The following is a 10,204-nucleotide window of genomic DNA, read 5'->3' as shown; positions in this document are numbered from 1 at the left end:
GCATTATTTAGTATTACTGTTGAGTGCAATGACTTCCAATTTTGTTCAGCTTAAAGCAAGGCAAAGATCTCCATAAAAAGAAGGGGGAGGAGGAGGAGGAGGAAAAATAAATCATTTTGTGTTTGACAAAATTTCAGCAAATGAAGTCCACTTCTGAGGTCACATCATAGGCTAAAAGATATATAGTTGGTAAATAATCACATGAAAAAGTTCTCAATATATTTTTAATGAAGGAGTTGCAAATTAAAACTATAATGAAATACTGTTATGTTCTTGGAAAGGTTAACACACATACACATGCATGAACACACAAAGCTCTCAGTGGTAGAGCACTTGTCTGGCATGCATGAGGCCCTAGATTCATTCCCCAGCACCCCAAAATTTGACAATACTATATTTTTGCAAGGATATGGAGAAAAAGAAGTTTCACTTTTGCTGATGGGAATGCAAAATGGTACACTCACTCAGTTTGAATGACAGTTTGGCAGTTTCTGACACAAAGTCTTAAAGGTACAAAAATTCTTCCTTTAGGTATTTGGCAATTAATTTGAAATTATATGTTCATATAGAAACCTGAACACAAATGTTTATCACAGCTTTATTCCTAAATGCTCCAAACTGGAAGCAGCCAGTTATCCAATGGATAAGGAAACTGGTATATTCATATAACAGAATATTATCCAGTTACAAAAAGAAGGAGCTGATCATTGGAAGATATGGAAATACCTTCAATGCATAATGCTAAGTCAAAGAAGTCAGTCTAAAAAGACTACATACTATATGATTTCAAATATATGACATTAGAGTAAAGGAAAAACTATAGAGACAGTAAAATGGTCAGTGGTTGCCGGGAATTCAGAGGTGGGAGACGAGTGATAAACAGAGGGTTTTTAGGATTGCAAAAATTATTCTGTATAATACTCTTTGTTGGACATATGACATTGTATGTTTATAAAATATTATACATATATGCATATGTTGAACCACCCTTGAATCACTGGGATAAAACCCATTGATCATTGTGCATTATCTTCTTGATGTGTTTCTAAATATAGTTTGCCAATATTTTATTAAGAATTTTTGCAGCTCTGTTCATCAGGGATGTTGGTTGGTAATTTTCTTTCCTTTATGTTTCTTTGCCTAATGTGAGCATCAGGGTTATACCAGCTTTATAGAATGTATTTGGGAGTGTTCTTTCTCTTTCAATTTCATAGACTAATTTGGAAAGACTGGTGTTAGCTTTTCTTTAAAGGACAGGCAGAATTCAGCTGAGAATCTGCTTTCTTTGTTAGAAGGAATTTACTTGCTGTTTCAATTTTATTACTTGGTAATGGTCTGTTTAGATTTTTTTATATCTTCCTGGTTCAATGTGGGTAGGTCATATGTGTCTAGAAATTTTTCAGTGTCTTCTATATTTTCCAGTTTATTGGTGTATAAATTTTCAAAATAGTTTCTAATGATTCTCTGCATTTCAGAAGTTTATGTGGTTATATCTCCTTTTTTTCACTTTTAATTGCAATACTTTGGGCTTTCTCTTTCGTTTGGTTAGTTTGGCTAAGGGTGTATCAATTTTATTTATCATTTTGAAGAATCAACTCTTCATTGCTCTGATCCTGTGTATTTTTTGTTCTCAATTTTATTAATTTCAGATGTTTTCTTTATTATATCATCTACTGATTTTGGAATTAGTTTGTTCCTCCTTTTCTAAGACCTTGAGGTGTATTGTAGCTTATTTAGTTGAGGTTTCTCTACCTTTTAAGTATAGGTACCCAATACTATAAGATTTCCTTTTAGAAATGCTTTCATTCTGTCCTAGAGATGTTGATATGTTGTATCTCTGTTCTCATTTGTTTCTAAGAATTTCTTCATTTCTTCTCTCACCACTTCTTCCTGGATCCATTCTTCACTTAAAAATATTGTTCAATCTCCATGTGTTTATGTAGTTTGCTAAGACTTACATTTTGACCTAGAATACAGTCTCTTTTGGAAAATGTTCTATGAGATTTCAAGAATAAGGTAAATTTAGCTGTTTGGGGGTGAACTATTCTGTAGATGTCTGTTAGGTCCATTTGACTCATAGTATCATTTATGCTGGGAGTATCTTTGGTGATTTTATGCTTTGATTACCTGTCTTTTGGTGTAAGGGTATGTCAAAATCACCCAGGATTGTTGTATTGGGGTCTGTCTGAGATTTAATGTCAAGGAGCATTTTTAATGTAATTAAGTGCACTGATATTTGTGGCATATTTGATTACTATCATTATATCTTCTTATTGGGTTTGTTCTTGTAGCAGAGTGTAGTTGCCTTTGTTGTTTCTCCTGATTAATTTTTGCCTGAAATCTGCTTTGTTAAATATGAGAACAGCTATTCTTGCTTAATTTTGGACTCCATTTTCATGGAATATTATTTACATCCTTTTACCTTCAACCTGTGGGTATCTTTGTCTGTGAGATCAGTCTCTTCCAAACAGCATATAGTTGGTTCTCTTTTTCTTATATACTTTAATTTAATTTATTTATTTCTATGTGGTTCTGAGGATCAAACCCAGGGTCTTGCGTTTGCTAGGCAAGTGCTCTACCACTGAGCCACAACCCCAGCCCTGGGTCTGTTTTTTTTGATCCATTCTGCTAATCTGTGTCTTTTAGTCAGGCAGTTGAGACCGTTTATATTTAGTGTTTGTATGGATATGTGTTTGTGCTTTCTGCCATTTTGATTTTTTTGCTCTATTTAATTCTGTTTTGATTCTCATTTAGTAGATTATTCTATTGATATTCCTTTATTTGGCAGTTTGGGGTTTGTTTTTGGGATCCTGTTTGAGCAGTCTATCTTTGAGTGTTCTTTGTAGTGCTAGCTTGGTGGTCATGAATTCTTTTAGTGCATTGTTATTGAGGAAAGTTTTTATTTTCTGCTCAAATTTGAAAGAGAGCTTTGCTAGGTAAAGGAATCTTGGCTGGCAATTGCTTTCTTTTATTGTTTGGAATATCTCATTCCAGGCCCTCCTTGATTTTAGGGTCTGAATTGAGAAGTCAGAAGTGACCCTTATTGGTTTGCCTCTAAATGTGACCTGATGTTTCTCTAGTACAACTTTTACAATTCTTCTATTATTTTCTACATTAGGCATTTTGATTATGATGTGTCTTGAGAGATTATGATTTAGTCTATTTGGAGTCCTGTTTACATCCTGATTTAGATGTCTACTTCATTTCTGATATAGGGAACATTTTCTGTTATTATCACATTAAAGATGTTCTTAATGCCTTTAGTTTGTATCGCCATGTTCTCTTCTATGCCATTAATTCTCAGGTTTGGTCTCTTGATGTTGTTCCATAGTTCTCATATATTCTGATCATGTTCTATTATGTTTTACCTTTATTATATTCTGTGTACTCGAATTCATGTATCCTGTCTTCAAGGCCTGAGGTTCTGTCATCAAGCACTGAAGTTCTATTTTATATGCAGTCTAATTTGTTGGTGATGCTTTCAAGTGAATTTTTAACTTGATTCTTTGTGTCTTTAATTTCCAGGAGTTCTGATTGTTTTTTCAAAAGTATTTCTATTTCTGGGACTGGGATTGTGGCTGAGCGGTAGAGCATTCAGCTAGCAAGTGCAAGGCCCTGGGTTCAATGCTCAGCACCACATAAAAATAAGTAAAATAAAGGTATTGTGTCCAACTACAACTAAAAAATAAATATTTTTTTAAAAGTATTTCTATTTCTGTGTTTTTTTATTTCCTGTATTTGCTCTCTTAATTCATTCTTAAATCTTCTTTACATTCATAGAGCATTTTAGTAATCAGTTTTTGGTTGTTTTCACTGACCCACCTTTCCTACCATACCATCCTCTCTCTCTACCTACTCTCCCCTCTCCCCTTAGTGGCCACTACTATGGCTGACAGTTAAGTTAGCACATCTATAGTAAATCATTTCTTATTTTCTGTTCAAAGTTTCTGGCTTTCTGTGTCTCTACAGTTTCTTTTACAGTCCAGTATATAGTTTTGGTGAGTTCCCTTTGTTCCCCATCTTGCTGGGGAGTACTCTTCCTGCTTTATAAGTTTGATGCTGAGGAACTGCTGGAAGTATGCCCTTCTTCTAATCTGCCATCTTTGCTCCTCCTGTTCTGAATTTCTTTCATGGGCAGGAAATACATATTTTTTGTTTCTCTTATTTATAAATAAGCACAAGATTGAATTCATAAGCCAACAGTGTTTTTATTACAGTGATTATAATATACAGTGTGTTTACAAAGATTAGCTGAATAAATGATTTTATGCATCACTTGTGTATTCTAAGGCATATATTAGATGTGCACTATGTGTCTTACACTCTGATTTCAAAAATAAGTAAAACAGGGTTCTTCAAGATTGCTACGTAGGCCTGGGATTATAGCTCAGTGGTAGAGTGCTTGCCTAGCAAGTGTGAGGCACTAGGTTCAATTCTCAGCACCGCACATTAATAAATAATATTATTAATAAATAAATAAAATAAAGGTCTATTGACAACTAGATCCACCTTCTTTTAGCTATGTTTTATGCCAATTTAGCCTATTGTGTTACAATAGGAATTCTTTTTAAAAATATTTATTTTTAGTTGTACTTGGACACAATACCTTTATTTTATTTATTTTTATATGGTTCTAAGGATCAAACCCAGGGCCTCGCATGTGCTAGGAGAGCGCTCTACCACTGAGCCACTACCCCAGTCCCCATACAATAGGAATTCAACGTGGCTTTTTATTGGAATATAATTCACAACCTAAAGATTGACCCTATTGAAGAGCATAATTTAACACATTTTAGTCTTTTCTCAGTGCTATGCCAGCATTACGAATATTTAATTTCAGAAATTTTTATTACCCTGAAAAGAAACGTAATGCCCATTAGCAGTCACTCCTACCCAGTTTGCCAGACCTTGACAAACATTAATCTGCAGTCTGTCTCTATGTATTTTCTTATTCTAGCCATTTCATATAAATGGAATTGAACAATATGTGGCCTTTTGAGTTTGGCTTCTTTTAGTTACATATAGTTTCAAAGGAAACTTTCTATATTACAGCATGTATCATTATTTTATTCCTTTTTATAAAGATTGACACCATTTTTGATATCTCAGTGCTGACAATTTTGAAACATAATCCCTCACCCTTCCTCTTCTGTCTCAAATCTGGAGAAGTTGATGAGAAGGACTGATTTGTTCCTTGCTGTGACACCAAAAATGATATTATTTGAATATGGTTTGTCCCTATAGAAACCTGTTTTGAAATTTAGCCCCATTGTGAAGTATTAAGAGAGTGGAAAATCAATCCCACTATAGTGTTTATAGGTGGCCTTTGGAAGAGACTAGGATTAGATAAACATCAACTATTGAGAGTGGCATACTTTGATAGGGTTTTTTGATGAGGTTTTTTTTGATTAGGTTTTCATAGAAAAGGGAAAATGATCAAGACATACACATATGTGCATATCCTACATCTTGCCTCATGCTGACCTGTGTTACCTTGGGACTCTGCAAGTAAAAAGCTCATCACAAGATGTGGGCTCTCTAACTTGGACAAGAAGTGTAAATGAAAATAAACTTAATTTATTTATAATTTACCCAGTCTGTGTTATTAGCAACAGAAAACAGACTAATTCAAGATGGAAGTTCAAACCAGGGATGTTTGACCTCTCACCTTGACCTTATGTCCTAAAGCCAAGTTTCTCTCTCTACAACTCACAAGCCATTTTCAAGCCTGCTTGAAAGCCACAGTGATTGCCCAAGGAAATCTCATGTGCATAATCATTCTTCTTTTCATCCTTCTTGGTGCGAAATATCCTATTGATTGATAATGAAGCTTCTCCAGAACAAAATTTAGATGGAGATACACCTGCCTCCATGAGGGGCCACAACAATTGATGCAGTAAAGAGCATAGTCTAGATGATGACTACCATTCATGGGGATGGTTATTTTTAATTTTATTTTACTGATAGCTGTTTTATTTGTCTGATAGCAAGGAGGCACTTTTCAGATACTGTTAAGTCTAAGGCCCTTAAACTCTATGATCTTTGAGCTGAGCTTCTTTGTACTGCATTTGGTGAGTTGTACTGAAACTTCTTATAGATTTAACACACCTAAGTTTGGAGATTAGATAATTCACAGGGATAATACTGATGACATCCTCCATAAAGTTGCCTTGTGTCATTTGTCTTGACCCAGACCTACCTGATCTTAGAAAGACTTCAGCATAAACTCTGAATGGTGCTGGGCCCCCCAGGGGAATGAATGGCCATAGTCCTTTAACAGATTGGTTGCCCATCTCAAATAGGCATTGGTCTCCATTGTATAGAGTGTTCAGCTTATCAAAGAGAAGTTATTATAGTGAGAAAGTAATTATTAGAGGGGGGTGGAATGCAGTCATTTGTGACATGCTGAGTTCCACACTCCTATAACCAGGTGACTCACTTGGATCTTTCAAAATGCCTTTGTTTCTGTCACTGCTGCCTATACCTCCTCCACAACAATGATCTTGATGCTGATCATCATAAGAAAATAAAACACCCAAGGCAACCCCATGGCACACCAAGGGGTTAATTCAAACCTGACTTGAGTCATGGGCCTTGAAATCCTATAAAGTAACCATTGCCATGTGGAGGCCATTAACTCTGATGATATTGATATGAGGCTCTCTGGAAGAAGGAATTTATAAATATGAAGAGAGAATTTCACTCTCCCAAAGCAGCAGGGTGATGATAAGGAAAGGAAGGTAAGAATGGGGAGAGAGGAAAAAAAGAAAAAGAAAACTGGGTTAGAGAAGGGGAAAAGCCTGAAACAAAAGTTTCAGTTTGACAAAATGGGAAATACAACACTTACTAAATGCATTTATAGAAGAAAATGATATGAGGGTGCTGTTGACTTCTGTGCCTCTACAACATAGGTTATGAATAAATTTAATATCTAACACCTGCTGATTTGCACCAACTGGCAAATCTTCATGATCTAATTAATACTGAGGCTCAAATTACTATTATACTTGGGAGCCCCTCTAAATTTAAACCAGGTATGCCCTATAAGCCTCAGGAAAGTTACTGAACATAAAATAGAGGGCAGATACTTATGCTTCATCTTAACTATTATAACTACTGCCTTCCTTAATTACCCATGTAGAATACCACCCATTGCCTAAAATATCCCATAGTGGAAATGGATGATCTGACACAATTGGTTACAAATTAAAATTAAATCCAGTCTTTGGCACTTAAACCATTTCACTTGAAAAAAATTGAGCCCCATGAAACTTCCTCTTGGTAAAACAGTTAATTTTCCCCATTACATGTTAAAATAAAATTGAGACTCATTTTACAAGTCCTAATTGGAGAAAAGGTGGTTACCCCACTACTTCTTCAGTTAACAATCAGGTCTGGCCTATTATTAAACTTGGGAAGTAAGAATGGCACTTCACTATGGATTACCACAACTTTAGTACCATGGTCCCATTCATTAAGGTACCCATAATTAATATTATTAAAATTATTGACTTCATCCAATCAGCAATTGGTTAATAACTTGCTGTTATTGTATTTGGAAACATATTCTCTTCAGTGCTTATTTGAACAGCTTCTCAGCACCAGTTTCCCTTCACCTCCAAAGAGAAATAATATGCATTTATTTGCTATTCATATGATCTCTAAACAGCCTTGATATCATAAAGAATTTTTGTACGTATGTTTATAAAATCTAAAATATATATGTATATATATACAAAAATTGCACAAATGGTATAGTGTATGTGCATACACACATACACATTCATGCACCTATATACATGCATCCTTATACACAGATTCATAGGTACATGTGTATGTATGTGTATATACACATTCCTCTCAAGTGCACAAGGACCATTCACCAAGATAGACCATATGTTAGGCCATACATCTTGATAAAATTAAGATGGTGTAAATCATCTCAATTGCCTTTTCTGATCACAATGTTATAAAACAAGATATTGGTAAAAGGAAGAATTTTGGAAATTAAGTAACACTTCTCAACAATTAATGGGTCAAAAAAGAAATAAAAAGGGGCTGGGCATGCCTGTAATCCCGCTATGTGAGAGACTGAGGTAGATGGCTCAAAAGTTCAAGGCCAGGGGCTGAGGTTGTGGCTCAGCGGTACAGCCCTCACCTAGCACGAGGGAGGCGGTAGGTTCGATCCTCAGCACCACATAAAAATAAATAAAATAAAGGTATTGTGTCTGACTATAAATAAATAAATAAAAAGTTCAAGGCCAGCCTGGACAACTTAGACTTTATCTCAAAATAAAATTACAAAAATGAAATCACTCAAATTCTGTTATCTGTATGTACAAATATGTCAAAATGAATTCCATTATTATGCATAATCATAGTGCACCAATGAAAATTTTAAAATTAAACTACAGGTATTTGGGGGAGGGACTAGGGATGCTCAGTTGTATAGTGCCCCCCTGGGTTCAATCAGTAGTACTGCAAAAGAAGGAAGGAAGAAATTAAAAAACTCAAAATAGGATCTTTGGATGAAAGAAAATGGATGCATAATGTATGGGACACACCAGAAGCAGTCCTAAGATGAAAAGGTATAAAGAAAAAAACCTATATTAAGAAAAAATAAAGATCTCAAATGCACATCATAAGTTCACACTTCACACTTTTATACTTCAAGAAACTAAAAACAAAAGCAAAACGCACGCGCGCGTGCGCGCACACACACACACACACAAACTGAGTCCAAAGTCAAGATAAAAAAGAAAATAAATATTAGAATAGAGATAGAAGAAAACAATAGAAAAGAGAGAAAAGAGAGCTGATTTTTTAAAAAGATAAAATTGACAAACCTTTAGCTATACTAATGAGGGCAAAAGAGAGGACTCAAATCAAACAATAATTGAAAGATGAGACATTATAACTGATATCACAGAAATAAGAAAACACTGTGAACAATTACTTGCCAACAAATTTAAAAACCTACAAGAAATGAATGAATTCTTAGAAACAAACAACCTACCAGGAAGAAATCATGAAGAAATAGAAAATCTAAACAAATGAATAACAAAGATGTTGAGTCAATAGGCTGGGGTTGTGGCTCAGTGGGACAGTGCTTGCTTAGCACATGGAAGCATTGAGTTTGATCTTCAGCACCACATAAAAATAAATCAATCAAATATTTTTTAAAAAATATTTTTTAAAAGCTATTGAGTCGTGAAGCACTAGGCAACTCAGTGAGACCATGTCTCTAAATAAAAAATACAAAATAGGGCTGGGGATGTGGTTCAGTGATCAAGGGCCTCTGAGTTCAATCCTTGGTACCCCTCTGCCCCCTGCAAAAAGATGTTGAGTCAAACAAAAAGTTTCCAACAAAGAAAAGCATAGAAACAGGATTACGTTAAGGGTAAATTCTATTAAACATCTAAGAAGGAATTAATGCCAATCCTTTTTAAATCCTTCCTGATAATTGGAGAGAGGGAAACATTGCCAAACTCATTTTACAAGGCTAACATTTCCCTGATATCAAAGCCAGATAAGGAAACTACAAGAAAATTACAGCGCAATATCCATGATGAATATATGTGCAAAAATTCTCAGGAGAATACTAGCAAACTTAATTCAACATCATTTTAAAATGATAGTGCACCATGACTGAGTGAGATTATCCTTGGGATGCAAGAATAGTTAAGCATATGTATATTAATAAATGGGATATATTATATGAACAGAATGAGGGATAAAAATAAGATCATTCATAATAAATGCTGAGAAGAATTTGAACAAAATTCAACAGACTTTCATAATAAAAACTTCCCACAAATTAATATGGAAGAAAATTTCATCCATATAATAAAGCCATGTACAACAATCCCACAGCTAACATCATTCTATACAATAAGGGACAAGATAGGGGTGCCCACTAATGTCATTTTTATTCAGTGGAGTACTGAAAGTTCTAGCTAAAGCAATTACAAGGTAAAAAGAAATAAAAGACATCAAAAAAGAAAAGGGAGAGGTAAAATTTTCTGTTTGCATCTGATATGATTCTATATATAGAAAACATTAAATATTCCATCAAAAGCTGTTAGCACTAATAAACAAATCAATCAAAATGCTCTGAGAACTCATGAACAAATCACCAGTGCATCTTTATACTAATTTGGAGGAAGCTTTTAGCTACTAATTTCTCTAATAATTTTTCAACACT

At 34.5% G+C, this 10,204-nt stretch overlaps 1 long non-coding RNA gene across 1 annotated transcript in view; it reads right to left on the bottom strand.

Annotated features, from left to right (window-relative positions):
• LOC125614268 overlaps positions 1–9,555 on the bottom strand; it is an 11,215-nt gene extending 1,660 nt beyond the window's left edge. The window contains exons 1-2 of the long non-coding RNA XR_007344879.1: positions 9,543–9,555; positions 6,473–6,474 (exon numbers count right to left, since the gene is read on the bottom strand). This is a non-coding gene — a long non-coding RNA (uncharacterized LOC125614268). The remainder of the gene's footprint in view (positions 1–6,472; positions 6,475–9,542) is intronic.
• Positions 9,556–10,204: the final 649 nt, after the last annotated feature.

The sequence above is a fragment of the Marmota marmota genome, unplaced genomic scaffold (genome assembly GCF_001458135.2).
Source record: "Marmota marmota marmota unplaced genomic scaffold, marMar, whole genome shotgun sequence".
NCBI lineage: Eukaryota > Metazoa > Chordata > Mammalia > Rodentia > Sciuridae > Marmota > Marmota marmota.
Note: the sequence above shows the minus strand (reverse complement) of the source record. Positions and strands in the feature narration are given on the sequence as shown.